Raw genomic sequence first — 19,427 nt, 5'->3', positions numbered from 1 at the left:
CCCGCCCTGCCCACCCCCAAGAACGCCGCTGTCCCCGCAGGCCCCGCTCCCGTTGTCCCGGGAGAGCTCCCGGCCGGGCCGTGCCCGCGGAGCTCCCACCCGCCCTTCCCCGGCCCCAGCAGCGCTGCCGGGGCTGCGGCGGCGGCGGCGGGAGCCGCGCTGAGGGAACGGGGGGCGGGGCCGGGCCGAGGGGCGGGGCCGGGCTGAGCGGGCGGGGCGGGGCCACAGGGCCAGGCGGGCTGGGATTGGGCGGAGGCGCTCGAGTGCTGATTGGGCAGCGCTACCGGCCCGTGGTACATAAGGGCCGGCGGGGCAGGGGCGGGCGGTTGTGTGTGAGGGCTGCGGGTGCGGCCCCGCTGCTGCCCGGGCTGCGGAGGGGAGAGCGCCTTGGCCGCTGGGTTTATGGACCGGGGGAGCTGGGGGGCCTCAGAATCCCAAAGCTTTTCCCCGTGCAGAGGAAAGAGCACGAGGCGGATGGAAAGGATCTGCAGGCACAAAGGACTCGTACAGCTGCAATTTTCCTACAGCCCTCAGAAGATGGATTTCAGGGTACAATGGGTAATGTGCCAGTTCCCCTGCTGGAGCTTTTGTCTGCAGTATTTGAACGCAAAGAATAGAACTAAAGTCAGGTGTGTTCTGGAGTGTGTTACAGTTCTGAAAAGCTCCTTCCCTCTGTTTATGTTCTATTCTGGAAAGCACAGTCTGGGGTTCCCAGGTACTTCCTATTAAATGATACCATGGAAGTAATTTTTTACTGAAAAGGGAGAAGAGCTCTCTGTTGGAGGTCAGATGTCCATGATAAAAGCTTTATGTTTTTTCAGTCAGTAAGCTCTTAAAATATCTCAGAGTGTATAGGAATGCCTGGCTTCTAAAACTCACCAGCTGAGTCTTAGAGACTTCTTTGAAGAGCTGATTTCAGGCAGCAGAATTGGCCCCCAGCAGGAACTCTGTGCCTGCTCTCCCGTGGCTCCAAGGGATCTCTGGGCCTTCACGCTGGCACCGAGATTTTCTCGGGAAGAGCCTCAGATCCCCGGACCAGTCTGGGACACAGGCAAGATCCCCCTGCCTTTAGAAATGAGGCCTTCTGGTGGCTTCCTACCTGTAAACGTTGGTCGGTTCCAAAGAAGGACTCCTGAAATCCCTTTTGGGCTGAATGAAAAATTGGGACCAAATTGGGCCCCTGGAGGGACAGTGCTGTTGGTGCCCCCCGGGCTGGGGCACCCCGAGGACTCCAGCGCGCACCGAAAGGATTATTCGGGGAGATCCTCGGGGTGCCCGGCCCTGGGGAGCTCAAAGCAAGGTCCCTGCAATGGATTCAGGCATTGCTGACAGTATCCCAGGGCTACCTGTCCATGCTAGACATGGAGCTCTCTAATGGGCTGTAATTGGGTGATAAAAGTGGTGCTACAAGTGCAAAAGGAGTGTGGGATTGGGATTAAGAAATGAGCAGTGATGGTGCAATTGGCTGTTTTCTCTTGGCTGTAATGGTGAGAGCTGCAGGAGTGCAAGGTGTGTGTTCCAGTCCCCAGCATTTGGTTTGCACATGTCCTGGTCAGACACAGGTCCAACTTCCTCAGTCCTTAATGCAATAGAAGGAGAACATAGGACTGGCACTGTTAAGGTGATTGGTGTGACAGGGGTTAAACTGGGAAAACATTGGGTAATTCCTCAGTTTCTCTATTTGCCAAAGTCACCCAAACCTGTGCTAGGAAGAGATGGACTGGAGAAGTTGAGGCAGAAATTGAATTGAAAACTGGGGTTATTGAAACTGTAATTGCTGAAACTAAATGTGTCAAAGCAACAGCTCTTGTTGTGCAGGGAATAACTCCTGTCAGCAGCAAGGTCCCGACTGAAGTGGCAGCTGTAGTTGTTCCTGTGGTGTGGACCAGTGGACTTCCAGGAGAGTGGAAGAAGGCAGAACCTGTAGGTATTAGCCCTAATATGGGATCTCTACTGGTAGGACAAAGCCAATATCCTTTAAAATCAGAATGCCAGCTTGGATTGGTTGCAGTAACAGCTAAATTTGCTCCTCCTGGTTTGCTTGTAGGACGTGAATGCAAGAACCTGCCAAGAAAACCAATGGCCAAGATGGTGGATTAGTGCAGGACCTGAGAGAACCCCCTTAAATGACAACCTGGAGTAGTTTCCAATATTAGATTGAAAAGAGGCCCTTGGCTGCATCTCCTTGAGCAAGGAAAGCCAAGAAACCTTTGCTTTTGCAGGAGAAAATCAAGAAAGCAAGAAGGAAGAAGAGAAACCACGTGACTCCTCCCTGAGCCCCAGACAGCCCAGGAACTGTCTCCCTGGGAATGGTGGGAGGGGCTGGACTCTGGATTGCTCCCTCTGGATGTGTGGTAAGACTGTTATGCCAACTTGTAAGAACAGCCTGTAAGCATTTGCTGCCTTGGCTAGATGGTGCAAGGGCAGCCTATAAGCAGCTGAAGCATTCCCTGAGGAGAGCTCTGGGTCTGCCAGATGTCTCAGAACTGTTGGAAACATCGTTGGTGGGGAGGGCAAACAAAGGCCAAGGTGTGCAGTGACCCCCCTGACAAGGGACTTTGAGTTAATGGCATCCCTGATGGTGAACTTTGTGGGCTGTTCCCCCTGTAGGGCAGGTGATAGTCCCAGCTACAGTGATGGGAAAAATGGTTAAAAGGGAGCCCCAAAAGCTGGAAATCCTCCTGGAGGTTCTTGGCAAAGAGAGTTTGCTGAGTTCCCCCTGAGGGAAGGACAGTGATAGCTTTGGAGTGCTAGTAGATCCTCTGAATAGATAGCCTTGAGTGTGTCCTTGTTGCACCAGTAGGCCTTGTCCAACTCCCCATATTCCAGGGGTTATACATATAAAAGAAAAAATGCTCTTCCTAATCCTTTGTTGGCTTGAGGCTCTCCCTTGCAGGAACTCCAGGAACTCCTGGTGCCGCCTGGGCCGATGGATTGGACACCCAGCCCCTCCGTTCCTGCCCAGCCACTGGGGCCGTGTCGAGTGGTGGCACTGCCAGCCCTGCAGGTGAAGGGGAAAGGGCCTTTCCAGGTCTTGTTGATCACATTTATAAGAGGTAAAGTTGCAGGAAAAGGACATTGGGTATGTTATTCTTGAGTTAGGAAAGCTCCTTTTGATTGTTGAGCAGAACAAAGTGGATCCTTCAGAGTTCCCATCTGTGTTTGTGTCTCAGCCTGTGTTAGGATTCAGGGCTGTCAGTTGTTGTCACTGAGGAGTCAAACTATGCCTTAAATAAGGAGACACTGACCTAATGGCAAAGGGTCAAGAAAAAAGGGGGAATGATATCTGAGTTTTGAGATGTAACAAGAGCTAATCCTTTTTGCAGTGGGATGTACCATCGAAAATCTACAGAGCTGAGCCAAGAGCTGATGTAAAGGGACCAACCAAGAGAGTTGAAGGAAGAAGGGAACTGAGGCAGCAGCCAAGCAGCACCAAGTTCCTGTGTAAGCAGGTGAGTTGTCTTGAGATTCCCAAGGCAGGCTCTGAGGACTTTGAGGGCTCCAGACAGAGGAGACATGGGAAGGCCCTCGGTGAAGCCCCTTGGAAACCTTATAAAGGTAAGTATATATGGTAATAAGTGTTGGAAAATGTCCTGAATATGGAACAGGAATGCAGAGAAGGAAAATGAATCCTCATGTAATGCTGGCCCCTCCCATCAGCTGCAGTGGTGATAGCTCTGTGTGCCCTTTGGGAGCTGATTGCCAGGGCACCTGGTGGGCTGCAATGATTCAAGAGCATAGTAATAAAAGATTGCCTGGCTTCTAAAATTCACCAGCTGAGTCTTAGAGACTTCTTTGAAGAGCTGATTTCAGGCAGCAGAATTGGCCCCCAGCAGGGACTCTGTGCCTGCTCTCCCGTGGCTCCAAGGGATCTCTGGGCCTTCACGCCGGCACCGAGATTTTCTCGGGAAGGGCCTCAGATCCCCGGACCAGTCTGGGACACAGGCAAGATCCCCCTGCAGTTTGGGACCAAATTGGGCCCCCTGGAGGGACAGTGCTGTTGGTGCCCCCCGGGCTGGGGCACCCCGAGGACTCCAGCGCGCACCGAAAGGATTATTCGGGGAGATCCTCGGGGTGCCCGGCCCTGGGGAGCTCAAAGCAAGGTCCCTGCAATGGATTCAGGCATTGCTGACAGTATCCCAGGGCTACCTGTCCATGCTAGACATGGAGCTCTCTAATGGGCTGTAATTGGGTGATAAAAGTGGTGCTCCAAGTGCCAAAGAAGTGTGGGATTGGGATTAAGAAATGAGCAGCGATGGTACAATTGGCTGTTTTCTCTTGGCTGTAATGGTAAGAGCTCTAGGAGTGCAAGGTGTGTGTTCCATTCCCCAGCATTTGGTTTGCACATGTCCTGGTCAGACACAGGTCCAACTTCCTCAGTCCTTAATGCAATAGAAGGAGAACATAGGACTGGCACTGTTAAGGTGATTGGTGTGACAGGGGTTAAACTGGGAAAACATTGGGTAATTCCTCATTTGCCTATTTGCCAAACTCACTCAAACCTCTGGTAGGAGGAGGTTGATTGGAAAAGTTGAGGCAGAAATGGAATTGAAAACTGGGGCTACTGACACTGTAATTGCTGAAACTAAATGTGTCAAAGCAACAGCTCTTGTTGTGCAGGGAATAACTCCTGTCAGCAGCAAGGTCCCGACTGAAGTGGCAGCTGCAGTTGTTCCTGTGGTGTGGGCCAGTGGAACTCCAGGAGAGTGGAAGAGGGGCAGAACCTGTAGGTATTACCCTAATGTGGAATCTGTACTGGTAAGGCAAACCCAGTGTCCTTTAAAATCAGAATGCCAGCTTGGATTGGTTGCAGTAACAGCTAAATTTGCTCCTCCTGGTTTGCTTGTAGAATGTGAATGCAAGAACCTGCCAAGAAAACCAATGGCCAAGATGATGGATTAGTGCAGGACGTGAGAGAACCCCCTTAAATGACAACCTGGAGTAGTTTCCAATATTAGATTGAAAAGATGCCCTTGGCTGCATCTGCTTGAGCAAGGAAAGCCAAGAAACCTTTGCTTTTGCAGGAGAAAATCAAGAAAGCAAGAAGGAAGAAGAGAAACCACGTGACTCCTCCCTGAGCCCCAGACAGCCCAGGAACTGCCTCCCTGGGAATGGTGGGAGGGGCTGGACTCTGGATTGCTCCCTCTGGATGTGTGGTAAGACTGTTATGCCAGCTTTTCCAACAGCCTGTAAGCATTTGCTGCCTTGGCTAGATGGTGCAAGGGCAGCCTATAAGCAGCTGAAGCATTCCCTGAGGAGAGCTCTGGGTCTGCCAGATGTCTCAGAACTGTTGGAAGCATCTTTGGTGGGGAGGGCAAACAAAGGCCAAGGTGTGCAGTGACCCCCCTGACAAGGGACTTTGAGTTAATGGCATCCCTGATGGTGAACTTTGTGGGCTGTTCCCCCTGTAGGGCAGGTGATAGTCCCAGCTACAGTGATGGGAAAAATGGCTAAAAGAGAACCCCAAAAGCTGGAAATCCTCCTAGAGGCTCTTGGCAAACAGAGTTTCCTGAGTTCCCCCTGAAAGAAGGACAGTGATAGCTTTTGAGTGCTAGTAGATCCTCTGAATAGGTAGCCTTGAGTGTGTCCTTGTTGCACCAGTAGACCTTGTCCAACTTCCCATATTCCAGGAGATATACCTATTAAAGGAAAAAATGACCTTCCTAATCCTTTGTTGGCTTGAGGCTCTCCCCTGCAGGAACTCCAAGAACTCCTGGTGCCGCCTGGGCCGATGCATTGGACGCCCCAGCCCCTCCGTTCCTGCCCAGCCACTGGGACCGTGTCGAGTGGTGGCACTGCCAGCCCTGCAGGTGAAGGGGAAAGGGCCTTTCCAGGTGTTGTGTGTCATATTGATAGCAGTTGACGTTGCAGAAAAAGGACCTGGGGTCTCTTCTTCTTGAGTTAAGAAAGCTCCTTTTGCTTGGTGAGCAGAACAAAGTGGATCCTTCAGAGTTCCCATCCGTGTTTGTGTCTCAGCCTGTGTTATGATTCAGGGCTGTCAGTTGTTGTCACTGAGGAGTCAAACTATGCTTTAAATAATGTGACATTGGCCTAATGGCCCAGTGTCAGGACTAAAGGGGGAATGATATTTGAGTGTTGAGATGTAACAAGAGCTAATCCTTTTTGCAGTGGGATGAAGCCTGGAAACTCCCCAGAGCTGAGCCAAGGGATTTAAAGGAACCAGCCAAGGGAGGTGAAGGAAGAAGGGAACTGAGGCATCAGCCAAGCAGCACCAAGTTCCTGTGTAAGCAGGTGAGTTGTGTTGAGGTTCCTAAGGCAGGCACTGAGGACTTTGAGGGCTCCAGACAGAGAAGACCTGGGTAGCTCCTCGGTGAAGCCCCTCAGTGAAGCCCCTAAGAAACCTTATAAGGGTAGATGTCTATGGTAATAAATGTTGGAAAATGTCCTGAGTATGGAATAGGAATGAAGGGCAGGAAAATGAACCCTCCTGTAATGCTGACCCCTCCCATCAGCTGCAGTGGTGATAGCTCTGTGTGCCCTTTGGGAGCTGATTGCCAGGACACCCGATGGGCTGGGATCATGGCAGGGTGTTGTAAGCAAGGAATGCCTGGCTTCTAAAACTCACCAGCTGAGTCTTAGAGGCTTCTTTGAAGAGCTGATTTCAGGCAGCCAAACTGGCCCCCAGGAGGGACTCTGTGCCTGCTCTCCCGTGGCTCCAAGGGATCTCTGGGCCTTCACGCCGGCACCGAGATTTTCTCGGGAAGGGCCTCAGATCCCCAGACCAGTCTGGGTCACAGGCAAGATCCCCCTGCAGTTTGGGACCAAATTGGGCCCCCCTGGAGGGACAGTGCTGTTGGTGCCCCCGGGCTGGGACACCCCGAGGACTCCAGCGCGCACCGAAAGGATTATTCGGGGAGATCCTCGGGGTGCCCGGCCCTGGGGAGCTCAAAGCAAGGTCCCTGCAATGGATTCAGGCATTGCTGACAGTATCCCAGGGGTCCCTGTCCCTGCTAGACATGGAGCTCTCTAATGGGCTGTAATTGGGTGATAAAAGTGGTGCTCCAAGTGCCAAAGAAGTGTGGGATTGGGATTAAGAAATGAGCAGTGATGGTCCAATTGGCTGTTTTCTCTTGAATGTGATGGTAAGAGCTCCAGGAGTGCAAGGTGTGTGTTCCAGTCCCCAGCATTTGGTTTGCACATGTCCTGGTCAGACACAGGTCCAACTTCCTCAGTCCTTAACACAAGAGAAGGAGAATGAAGGACTGGCACTGTTAAGGTGATTGGTGTGACAGGGGTTAAACTGGGAAAACATTGGGTAATTCCTCATTTGCCTATTTGCCAAACTCACCCAAACCTCTGGTAGGAGGTGGTTGATTAGAAAAGTTGAGGCAGAAATGGAATTGAAAACTGGGGCTATTGACACTGTAATTGCTGAAACTCAATGTGTCCAAGCAGCAGCTCTTGTTGTGCAGGGAATAACTCCTGTCAGCAGCAAGGTCCCGACTGAAGTGGCAGCTGCAGTTGTTCCTGTGGTGTGGGCCAGTGGAACTCCAGGAGAGTGGAAGAGGGCAGAAGCTGTAAGTGTTACTCCTAATGTGGAATCTGTACTGGTAAGGCAAACCCAGTATCCTTTAAAATCAGAATGCCAGCTTGGATTGGTTGCAGTAACAGCTAAATTTGCTCCTCCTGGTTTGCTTGTAGGACGTGAATGCAAGAACCTGCCAAGAAAACCAATGGCCAAGATGATGGATTAGTGCAGGACCTGAGAGAACCCCCTTAAATGACAACCTCAAGTAGTTTCCAGTATTAGATTGAAAAGATGGCCTTTGCTGCATCTCCTTGAGCAAGGAAAGCCAAGAAACCTTTGCTTTTGCAGCAGAAAATCGGGAAAGCGGGAAGGAAGCAAAGAAAGAGCCTTTCCAGGTCTTGTTGATCACATTTATAGCAGTTGACGTTGCAGAAAAAAGGATGTTGGGTCTATTATTCTTGAGTTAAGAAAGCTCCTTTTGATTGGTGAGCAGAACAAAGCGAATCCTTAAGAGTTCCCATCTGTGTTTGTGTCTCAGCCTGTGTTAGGATTCAGGGCTGTCAGTTGTTGTCACTGAGGAGTCAAACTATGCTTTAAATAAGGAGACACTGACCTAATGGCAAAGGGTCAAGAAAAAAGGGGGAATGATATCTGAGTGTTGAGATGTAACAAGAGCTAATCCTTTTTGCAGTGGGATGGAGCCTGGAAACTCCCCAGAGCTGAGCCAAGGGATTTAGAGGGACCAACCAAGGGAGGTGAAGAAACAAGGAACAAGAGAACTGAGGGAACAGCCAAGCAGCACCAAGTTACTCTACAACCAGATGAATTGTCCTGAAGTTGATAAGGTGGTCACTTAGAACTTTGGGGGCTGCAGGCCCAGGTGACCACCAGAGACCCCCCGATGGAACCCCTCAGAGACCTTAGAAGGGTTTGTGTATATGGTAACAGGTGTTGGGAATGTCCTGAATATGGAACAGGAATGCAGGAAAAGAAAATGAACCCTCCTGTAATGCTGACCCTTCCCATCAGCTGCAGTGGAGACACCTCCGTGTGCCCTTTGGGAGCTGATTGCCAGGACACCCGGCGGGCTGGGATCATGGCAGGGTGCTGTAAGCAAGGAATGCCTGGCTTCTAAAACTCACCAGCTGAGTCTTAGAGGCTTCTTTGAAGAGCTGTTTTCAGGCAGCAGAATTGGCCCCCAGGAGGGACTCTGTGCCTGCTCTCCCGTGGCTCCAAGGGATCTCTGGGCCTTCACGCCGGCACCGAGATTTTCTCGGGAAGGGCCTCAGATCCCCGGGCCAGTCTGGGACACAGGCAAGATCCCCCTGCCTTCAGAAATGAGGCCTTCTTGTGGCTTCCTACCCATACACAGTGGGTGAGGTGTTTGATGTTTTGGATACTCATTTGGGAGTCCAGACTTGGAGGTTTATTTGGCCTTGGGAACAGGTATTTGCTTTCTTTTGTATTCTGGGTACCTGAGGTTCCAAGGAAGGACTCTTGAAATCCCTTTTGGGCTGTCCATTGAACCCTTGGCACCAAATTGGCCCCCCTGGAGAGACAGTGCTGTTGGTGCCCCCTGGGCTGGGGCACCCCGAGGACTCCAGCGCGCACCGAAAGGATTATTCGGGGAGATCCTCGGGGTGCCCGGCCCTGGGGAGCTCAAAGCAAGGTCCCTGCAGTGGATTCAGGCATTGCTGACAGTATCCAAGGGGTACCTTTCCATGTAGACATGGAGCTCTATAAAGGTCTACAATTGGGTGATAAAAGTGGTGCTCCAAGTGCCAAAGAAGTGTGGGATTGGGATTAAGAAATGAGCAGTGATGGTGCAATTGGCTGTTTTCTCTTGACTGTAATGGTGAGAGCTGCAGGAGTGCAAGGTGTGTGTTCCAGTCCCTAGCATTTGGTTTGCACATGTCCTGGTCAGACACAGGTCCAAAACAAAACAGAGAATTAGAGAATGGCACTGTTAAGGTGATTGGTGTGTCAAACTTGCCAAACTTGCCCAAAACTCTTGATTGCCAAACTTGCCCAAAACTCTGCTAGGAAGGAATTGATTGGAACAGTTGAGGCAGAAATGAAATTGAGAAATGGGAATACTGAAACTGCAGTTCCCGAAACTAAATGTGTCAAAGCAGCAGCTCTTGTTGTGCAGGCAATAACTCCTGTCAGCAGCAAGGTCCCGACTGAAGTGGCAGCTGCAGTTGTTCCTGTGGTGTGGGCCAGTGGAATTGCAGGAGAGTGGAAGAGGGCAGAACCTGTAGGTATTACTCTTAGTGTGGGATCTCTCCTGGTAAGGCCAAGCCAGTATCCTTTAAAATCAGAATGCCAGCTTGGATTGGTTGCAGGAACAGCTGAATTTGCTCCTCGTGGTTTATTGTAGAATGTGAATGCAAGAACCTGCCAAGAAAACCAATGGCCAAGGTGATTGATTAGTGTAGGACCTGAGAGAACCCCCTGAAATGACAACCTCAAGTAGTTTCCAGTATTAGATTGAAAAGATGGCCTTTGCTGCATCTCCTTGAGCAAGGAAAGCCAAGAAACCTTTGCTTTTGCAGGAGAAAATCTGGACAGCGGGAAGGAAGAGAAGAAGTCTGAGCCCCAGACAGCGCAGGAACTGCCTTCCTGGGAATGGTGGGATGGGCTGGACTCTGGATTGCTCCCTCTGGATGTGTGGTAAGACTGTTATGCCAACTTTTAAGAAGAGCCTGTAAGAATTTGCTGCCTTGGCTAGATGGTGCAAGGGCAGCCTTTAAGCAACTGAAACCTTCCCTGAGGAGAGCTCTGGGTCTGCCAGATGTCTCAGAACTGTTGGAAGCATCTTTGGTGAGGAGGGCAAAGAAAGGCCAAGGTGTGCAGTGACCCCCCTGACAAGGGACTTTTAGTTCATGGCACCCCTGCAAGTGAACTCTCTGGGCTGTTCCCCCTGTAGGGCAGGTGATAGTCCCAGCTACAGTGATGGGAAAAATGGTTAAAAGAGAGCCCCAAAAGCTGGAAATCCTCCTGGAGGCAAACAGAGTTTCCTGAGTTAGCCCTGACAGAAGGACAGTGATAACTTTTGAGTGCTAGTAGATCCTTTGAGTAGATAGCCTTGAGTGTGTCCTTGTTGCCCCAGTAGGCCTTGTCCAACTTCCCATATTCCAGGAGATATACCTATTGAAGTTTAAAATGCTCTTCCTAATCCTTTGTTGGCTTGAGGCTCTCCCCTGCAGGAACTGCAGGAACTCCTGGTGCCGCCTGGGCCGATGCATTGGACGCCCCAGCCCCTCCGTTCCTGCCCAGCCACTGGGGCCGTGTCGAGTGGTGGCACTGCCAGCCCTGCAGGTGAAGGGGAAAGGGCCTTTCCAGGTCTTCTTGGTCACATTTATAGCAGTTAATGTTGCAGAAAAAGGACCTGGGGTCTCTTCTTGAGTTCAGAAAGCTCCTTCTGATTGTTGAGCAGAACAAAGTGGAACCTTAAGAGTTCGCCTCCGTGTTTGTCTCAGCCTGTGTTAGGATTCAGGGCTGTCAGTTGTTGTCACTGAGGAGTCAAACTATGCTTTAAATAAGGAGACACTGACCTAATGGCAAAGGGTCAAGAAAAAAGGGGGAATGATATCTGAGTGTTGAGATGTAACAAGAGCTAATCCTTTTTGCAGTGGGATGGAGCCTGGAAACTGCCCAGAGCTGAGCCAAGGGATTTAAAGGGACCAACCAAGGGAGGTGAAGAAAGAAGGAAGAAGGGAACTGAGGCAGCAGCCAAGCAGCACCAAGTTCCTGTGTAAGCAGATGAGTTGTATTGAGGTTCCTCAGGCAGGCACTGAGGACTTTGAGGGCTCCAGACAGAATAGACCTCTGAAGGCCCTCGGTGAAGGCCCTTGGAAACCTTATGAGGGTAAGTGTGTATGGTAATAAGTGTTGGAAAATGTCCTGAATGTGGAACAGGGAACAAAATGAATCCTCCTGTAATGCTGACCCCTCCCATCAGCTGCAGTGGAGACACCTCCGTGTGCCCTTTGGGAGCGGATTGCCAGGACACCTGGCGGGCTGGGATCATGGCAGGGTGCTGTAAGCAAGGAATGCCTGGCTTCTAAAACTCACCAGCTGAGACTTAGAGGCTTCTTTGAAGAGCTGATTTCAGACAGCAGAATTGGCCCCCAGGAGGGACTCTGTGCCTGCTCTCCCGTGGCTCCAAGGGATCTCTGGGCCTTCACGCCGGCACCGAGATTTTCTCGGGAAGGGCCTCAGATCCCCGGACCAGTCTGGGACACAGGCAAGATCCCCCTGCCTTTAGAAATGAGGCCTTCTTGGGGCTTCCTACCCGTCCACGTTGGTGGGTTCCAAAGAAGGCCTCTTGAAATGCCTTTTGGGCTGTGCATTGAAGCCTTGGCACCAAATTGGGCCCCTGGAGGGACAGTGCTGTTGGTGCCCCCCGGGCTGGGGCACCCCGAGGACTCCAGCGCGCACCGAAAGGATTATTCGGGGAGATCCTCGGGGTGCCCGGCCCTGGGGAGCTCAAAGCAAGGTCCCTGCAATGGATTCAGGCATTGCTGACAGTATCCCAGGGGTACCTGTCCCTGCTAGACATGGAGCTCTCTAATAGGCTACAATTGGGTGATAAAAGTGGTGCTCCAAGTGCCAAAGAAGTGTGGGATTGGGATTAAGAAATGAGCAGTGATGGTACAATTGGCTGTTTTCTCTTGAATGTGATGGTAAGAGCTGCAGGAGTGCAAGGTGTGTGTTCCAGTCCCCAGCATTTGGTTTGCACATGTCCTGGTCAGACACAGGTCCAACACAACAGAAGGAGTGTGGCTCCTTGTTTTCCTGTGTCTTTGGTGAGGTGTTGACTCAGTACCTTTCCTCGAGCTGCTGTTGGATGAAGTGGTGCCCCCAATTCACCTGTAAGGGCCTGGTTTTCTTCCCTGTTTCTCCCAGCTTTTCCAGGAGATGGAATTCCAGTGCTACAGTCTAGCGGAGGGTTGTCAGGGAGAGGCCTGGAATGATGTTGCTGTGGCCCAGATGTTGCTCCCTGGCAGGTTCTGGGGTTGGATTCCTTGGCTGCCACTTGGCAAGGCCTGGAAGAGCCTCAGTTGTGTAAGGAACCAAACCTGGAATGGGAAAGCAAAGGGGGGGAGATTCTGGTTTCAGAAAGGATTATTGCCTTCTCTTTCTGCAGAGACACTGAGCTGATCCAGCTGTGGCAAAAAGAGCCCTGATGCCTGAGTGCTCTCCAGCCCCTAGGATGGATCTCAACTGTCAGCCCATGGCTCCATCCCTTGGGAAGATGGTGTTCCTGCAAGCCCAGCTGCTGTGCTGGTGTCCTGTGGCTACCTCCTGCCCTGGCCTGCTGAGAATGTGTTTGTGTTGCAGCTCAATAAAGTCCCTTTCAGTGGTGATTGTGTCATTTTGGTGTCAGTTCCTCTCCCCTCTTCCCCTGCCCCAGTGGCTGCATCACTGGCTTGTGCCTGAATGAACTCTTCCCCTGCAGCAGTTCCCTGCTGCTCCCAGAGAGGGTGGAGCTGAGGCCCCTGAGCCAAGGGAAAAAGGATCCATCCAAGCCACGCCAGTGCTCACCCCCTGCCTTCCTCCAGCCTCCTGTGTTTCCAGTTCCCATCCCTGCTGGACACACACCCTGTTCCCAAACAACCTCCGTTCCTGTTCTCTCTCTGTGTCTCCCCTCACAACTCCCCTCCTCTAATCTCCAGCTGCCAAGGCCCCTGGTTTTGAGGGGCATTCCTGGGCTGCTGCCCCCCCATTCCTTATAAGTGAAGTGCCAAGAGCCCCAAGTGCAGAGAGGGCTGCAGGGAATCAGTGCCAAGAGCTGCCCGTGTCTGCCTGTGTTCCTGCAGTTCTCCTTCCTGTTCTCCTGGGCTGCAGAGACCTGCCTGCCCTGGGTTTATTGGAGCAGAGGAATGGCATTAAATTTGTGCAGAAGGGATGTTCACAGGCACTTGTTTTCTGACAGGCAGTGCCATTTGCCTTCTGCCTTTCCCAAGTTTTTCCAAGGGCTGCCCAGCCTGGGGCTCCGTGTGCTGGGACAGTGATTGGCAGGAGGAAGGGGAGCCTTGGCCTCACCTGCCCAGCTCAGGTGGGGGGCACAGAATTGGGGTGGGCTGGCAAGGCAGGAACATATTTCTGAGTTCTGGAGTGCCTTGAAACCTTTCCCTGGCAGGTTTCTCTCCCTTGTTTCCTGGGCTCCAGCATCCCAGGTGTTTCTTCCTTTGTTCAAAGTCCAATGGCAGAGGATGGACTGACTCACAAGGGAGGTTTGGACTGAAAAGGGTTCTGTTCAAATGGGGCAAGAAATGCAGGAAGAAAAATGAGCCTCCTTTTAATGCCTGAAAGAGAGTGGAATAAAAATGCTGGAAAAGGTCCCATTTTATTTGGTGTCCCCCCAAAGTTTTCATGGATAAAACTCTCTAGTGAGCAGAAGGGTGAAGGGCAGAAGCCTTTGACTTGCCCAGTGCACTTAATTGCCTTGTTCTCCTCTCTTCCAGGCCAGGACCAAGCCCTGAATGCAGCCCAGCTCTGCCAAGTGCCCTGGGCTGTGAGCAGCCCAAGGCAAGAGGCTGCAGCCCCGCCGGCCGGCGCTGGGGGCTCCTGGTGCTGCCCGTGGGCTGGGGTAAGTCACAGGGACACGTTTCTCTCCTCTGCCTGTTGCCATTTGCTCCCTGGGCTCTGGCTCTGTTTGCCCCTGCAGGCTGGTCCTTGCCGTGTGTGCTGGGAAGGGTGGAGAGGAAGGGGGGAAGGGCCGGGTGAGCGTGGGTTCCCCGAGCTGTGGGGTTGGGCTGTGCTGAGAGGGGCAGGTGGGTCCCCGTTGGTGAGCCTGAGCCTTGGTTTGGGGGTTCAGGAGCCCGGGGGGCCGAGCTGGTGGGTGTTTGCAGCTCTACCAGGGCTGGAGCTGGGCTGGGCAGTGGGACAGGGGAGCTGGGGAGGGTTTGGGAGTGCTGGGAGGGAAAGGAGGGATGGATGGGCTGGATGGAGCCACGGGCTTGTGCTCCTGGGAACACACTTGTCCAGGGCAGTGGGATCCAGGTCCAACTCCAGTTCCCCTCGTGTCCAGGGATGCAGGGTCTGAGGGACTGGATTTCCCTGGGCATTTGCAGGAGACCAGGAATGAGAGGAAACGTGGTGCCAGAGCTGTGTCCCAGTGGGTTGTGTTTGCCTCTGAGGACAGAGAGCCTGTGGGCTGAGGTGAGACTGCTGTGAGGGTTGGGATGAGCATTCCAGGGAACAGGGAGCTCGGAATTCCAGGTGCTGATGGAACCATCATCTTAGGTGTGTTTGGTTTGTGTCTGTGGGAGCTGGAATTCGGGCTGGAGAGCTGCTGTTGGGAACAAAGGGTGGAGTAAAGCTGCTCTATGGACGTGTAAGAAAGCATCAAGTAGCAGGGAAGGGGAGTATTTCTAGACTGTATGAATATTGCCCCCAGGTTTGGGATGGAGCAGCGATGGGGGAGGTTGGGTTTGGCTTGTGCAGTCTTTGAGTTCTGTTGTCTGATATTCTGTCCAGTGTCTTTCTAACAGAACCTGTTTAAAATGTAGAGATAGGATTAGAATTTGGGATCTGCTCTGGGTCCAGGCTGTCTGTGCTGGAGGGCCCTGGTGGCTGCAGTCCCTGAGCCCGCAGAGACAGAGAGAGCCCCAGCCCGAGTGGCCTTTGGCCCCTTGTCCTGAATTTGGGGTGAGCCTGGGAGCGTGTGGAAGGTGAGAATGAGGGCTGTGCTTCAGCCTGATGTTGGGAAGGTCAGTGTTTCCCTGGAGGGGTGAGGTTTGGACCCACAGGCCAAGTTGGAAAAGGACCAGGGTGACCAGTTGTGCCTCTGTGTGTCTGGGAGTGTTTGCTGGGACTGTGCTTCCAATGCATCATCCCTGGGGAGATCCTGTTGTTCCAGAGCACTGGGGACAGTTTGGGCTTGGCAGCTTCAGAGATGGATTGGAGCAGCCCCTGAAAAGAATCAGGAGAGTGGAGGTTTGTTCCAGTGGTGCTTTCACACCCCACTGGACAGTCTGGGCTTTGTGTTTGAGGTTGTCCTGTATTTGCACTGCAGATAAGGGGCCCTTCCCAATTCAGCCCAGCAGATCCCAAGGGCTCTGACAGGAATATTTGTTCTTTCCTTCCCTTTGGGATAACTTCATCTCCAAACTCCCATGAGCAATTCCTTAATTTCTCCTGGAGAAACCCAAGTGTCAGAGGCAGTTTCCAAGGAGGCCAGAAGTGTCTTTGGAGCAGAGAGCGCTGCCAGCTCCGTGTGCCTGTCCCCAGCCTGGCACTGCCCACAGGGACACACTGGGCACTGACCATGAGAGGGAACAAAACCACTGCCTACCAGAGGGTTTGTCCTGGGCCAGTCAGGCCTTGGGCAGGAATTGGACTGGGCAACTCCATCAGCTGCTCTTCCCCCATAAAGCACCATCCCCTGGGCACTAATGACGTGCCCTGTGCCCACTCCTCACTGTTCACCCAACTGAAACCAAAGCAAGGCTTGCTTGGCTTTGAATGACTTAAAATAACTTTAAAACAAAATCAATCACTTTTTTCATCTTTTTTTTTCTTTTAGATGCTGGAATTGCCTCTCTGGGTATGTGCTGAGCTCTGGCTGCAGAGGACTGTCAGGCCTTGGTGGCTGTGAGTTAACATTCTTCTCAGTGGGAAACTGGAAAGAGTTATTCATTGGATTGCAGAAATGTTTCCTGAAGCCTGTCCCCTTTTTCATGCCTTTTGCTGACAGATCTTCTCTTTCTGCCTTTGAATTTGCAGCCTCCTTGCAGCTCCTAGCTGGGAAAACCTGGCATAACTTAATGGGGACAGAGGTAACATTTTTACCTGCAACCTTGGGGTAATTACTAGGGGATACAGCAACTGTTTGTGTAGGAAAGTGTGTTTAACCACATTGGCCTAAGTTTTGTTTGTACCAGCTGGGGCCAGAGGTGCAAGGCAATCCAAAGCAAACCCTGCTCAGCCTCTAAATCCCAGGGGAAGTTCTCCAAGCTGAAGATACATTGAAATGGAACCAAGAGCACTAATAAGGATCCTGGGAATCTCAGTATTGTTGTCCTAGAATTTTTAACAGGTTTTTAAGCTTTTTATGACAAGAATGGCTTTCTTCCTTTGATTGAATCCTGCAGTAGGATTTGGGATTTCTTGGGATTCTGAATCCCTCCCAGTGGCCCTGACACTGGTCAGGAACTTGCAGGACAAACAGAGTCAGAGCTCCTGGCAGGCACAGGGGCTTTCCCCCAGAGTGGATCCAACTGCTGCCCACCAGCCTGGCCAGGAGGGATCTGCTTTGGCTCCCGGCTTCTGCCAGAGACAGAATGTGTTCCATTGATTGGAATGGGGATCCAGTAGCTTCATCTCCTGCAGGTTCCCTGGGCAGCTGATCCACTCTGCCCCGTGTCCTGCTCTCAGTTCCTGCCCAGCCAGAGCCAACTGTGCCAAGGGCACGAGTACTCACAGCCTGGATAGGGAATGGGGGACTGGCTCGTGTACAATTCACCTAGAAAGTCAAACGAGGGGATTGTTGGATTATCTGGCTCCTTATGGAACCTGCTGGGAGTAGAGAAGTACAATGCCAAATCTCCAGCTGTGGGTGGAGTTGTGGAACGTAAACCAGCACAAATGGATGCCCCAAAATGAACTGTGGGAGAGCAGGACCAAATAAGGGTCACTGTCCCTGGGGAAAGGCAAAAGGAATTGGTTGGGACTTGGATTGTCCCCTTGGGTGATGCTGGTTGCTGGCATGGAGAGAATGCCCTCCCTCAGGCTGCCAAGATCTCTCAGTGCAGCGGCTTTGGCCGACACGGCAGCACAAAGATTGTTCTCTGCGGGGGGCCCAGGGTTGGGTTCCGGTCTCAGCTTTGCAGGTTTAGAGGAATTCTACCTACAGCCCGCAATTCCATGGGGAATTCCTGCTGGAACAGCCTCCCAGTGCCTCCTGGAGCCCAGCTATTCCCCTGCAGAGCTGCCGCTCTAAGGCCAGGTTTGGCAGGAAGCAGCCACGGTTCCAGGTTTGCTCAGCGGGATCGGGACAAGGACAGGTTGATATTCCACAGACTTTGCTGTTTCTAACCCTCCTGCCCCGGCCCCGCTGGTGTCCCTGGGGGGACTTGAGCGAGTTCGCTGGAATTCGGCCGATTCTCCGCCCCGGGCCGGGCTCCAGGGGATGTGTTCGCCCAGGAGAAGGCGGGGGCCGGACGCGCTCCCGGCCCGGGGCGAGGCAGCCCCTGGGCACGGGCGAGGACGTCTCTCCGGCCGGGAAGCCGCTGTCCCTTCGGAGCCTCGCGAGCGGCCCCGGCAAGTTCTTTTCCCCGAGGAAAGGGACGCACATCCCTGCCTTCAGGGCCCCTCGGCTCTGACCCACCTGTTCAAGCTGTCCACGGGTTCTGCAGGTGCGGTTGGTCCCCAAAAAACTGCGAATTGTCTCCAACCCCAACTTTCTCCAAGCACCCCCTTTTCTTTTCAGGTATCTCCGAGGGCTCTGGCTCGGGATTTAGTGCCGCTGAGGGCACATGGCCCTGGCTTTAAGGCTGCTGCTGGCTGCTGGCCTCCGGCTGGAAGGGCAGGGATTTGGGACGGGCGGGACACACGTGGGGGGCGCGGGGGAGCTCTGGGAGGTCGGCGCTGGGAATGGCTCCCGTGCTGCTCTGCAGCCCCGCCGTGCCGACACTGCCGAGTGCCAGCTGGATTCTTTGGGTCCTTCGGGGCTGGCGCTGGGGCGTGTCCAGGGTGAGGCATCTCCGGGTGCCCGTCCAGAGCAGCCCCGGCTGAGGAGCCGCGGGCAGCCCTTTCTCCGTGCCCACCGCAGTGCCCGTGGCCGGTTCCCACCCCTGGGATGTGCGTTTGGCAGACGAGCCCTGCTCGGGAGACAAATGCATCTGGTTGCCGATGGAAGCGCTGGCCCGGAGCTGCTCCATCCCTGCTGCCACGGGCTGTGCTGGGAGTCCTGCGGCTGCGGGCGGGATTGCCTGAGCTCCGGACGCTCCGGACCCGAAAAGCGGCCCCGACCTGAGCCCCCCCGGCATTTTGGGACCCGAACGCTCACCTGGAGGAGAGCAGGGAAAACCTCCCTGAGCAGGGCAGTGATGAATTGGTGCCCGTCCCCAGCCGGACACGGCCCAGCCGGCCGCGCTCCCTCGGGCCGTGGCTGCGAAGGGCTCGTGCAGAGGAGGGAGAGCTGCAGAGATTGAATAAAAGCGCATTTCCTGACTCGATTTCCCTGTGGTCCTTCCCTCCTTTGACTCGTGTGGCAGCGTCCGGTTGAAGCATTTCTTGGTTTCCTCTCCTGTAGCCGTTTCCCTCCCAGGCAGGACCTTCCCCGTCTGCAATTAAAGATGAAACGTTTGAATGGGATTTTTGAAAACCGGAGGGTTTGCCCCGGGAGGGTGCGAGTTGCCGAGAAAGCGGGGAAGAGGAAGGAGAACCTCAGGTCTCACCTGGCAGGTGTCAGATGAGCTGCTCCTTCTGGATGGCAGGGCAAAGAACTGCTGTCGGCAATTGCCGAAGTTCCGCGGGCAGAGCTGGGAGCAGCCTGTGCCCGACCCGCGGCACGGTCAGTGCCAGCTCCTGGGGCTGCCTGAGGGCAGACACAGGGACACGGGGACAGACAGGAAGCTCTGCTCGGGATCCAGGAACACGGGAGGAACGAGGAAGGGCTGCCCTCATTCTTCCTTGTCCTGGCACGACTCCAGCTCCCCGCGGCCGGAGCGATCCTGCGGGCCCCAGAGCCCTCGTTCCCGGGAGACACTGCGGGCGGGAACCCCCGGGGGCCACGGGGAAGGGGCAGGGGGGCGATGTTCTCCCCGGGAGGGGTGTGGTGGCCTCGGGGGTGCCCGAGCGCGGGGGCTCCGACCTCGGGGGAGGCGCGGGCAGCGCAGCGGGCCCGGCGGGATCGGGGGTCCCGGGGCGGGCCCGGCGTGTCCCCGCTCCCCGGCCGGTCCCAGCCCCGGCTCCGCGTCTGCAC

At 53.7% G+C, this 19,427-nt stretch overlaps 3 long non-coding RNA genes across 4 annotated transcripts; all 3 read left to right on the top strand.

The window, feature by feature from the left end:
- The first annotated feature begins 1,780 nt into the window (after nt 1-1,780).
- Nucleotides 1,781-11,158, top strand: LOC116788679. Its single transcript, XR_004357706.1, has 4 exons — nt 1,781-1,923; nt 9,870-10,162; nt 10,685-10,810; nt 11,125-11,158. It is a non-coding gene; the product is annotated as an uncharacterized LOC116788679 (long non-coding RNA).
- On the top strand, nt 1,970-8,198 carry LOC116788684. 2 transcript variants are annotated; one of them, XR_004357717.1, is made up of 3 exons: nt 1,970-2,354; nt 2,897-3,007; nt 8,181-8,198. It is a non-coding gene; the product is annotated as an uncharacterized LOC116788684 (long non-coding RNA). The 2 variants fall into 2 exon arrangements; XR_004357716.1 differs by having other exon boundaries at nt 2,883-3,007.
- Nucleotides 5,030-6,162, top strand: LOC116788682. The gene is made up of 3 exons (XR_004357710.1): nt 5,030-5,156; nt 5,685-5,810; nt 6,130-6,162. It is a non-coding gene; the product is annotated as an uncharacterized LOC116788682 (long non-coding RNA).
- Nucleotides 11,159-19,427: the final 8,269 nt, after the last annotated feature.

This window comes from Chiroxiphia lanceolata, chromosome 6 (genome assembly GCF_009829145.1).
Source record: "Chiroxiphia lanceolata isolate bChiLan1 chromosome 6, bChiLan1.pri, whole genome shotgun sequence".
NCBI lineage: Eukaryota > Metazoa > Chordata > Aves > Passeriformes > Pipridae > Chiroxiphia > Chiroxiphia lanceolata.
Note: the sequence above shows the minus strand (reverse complement) of the source record. Positions and strands in the feature narration are given on the sequence as shown.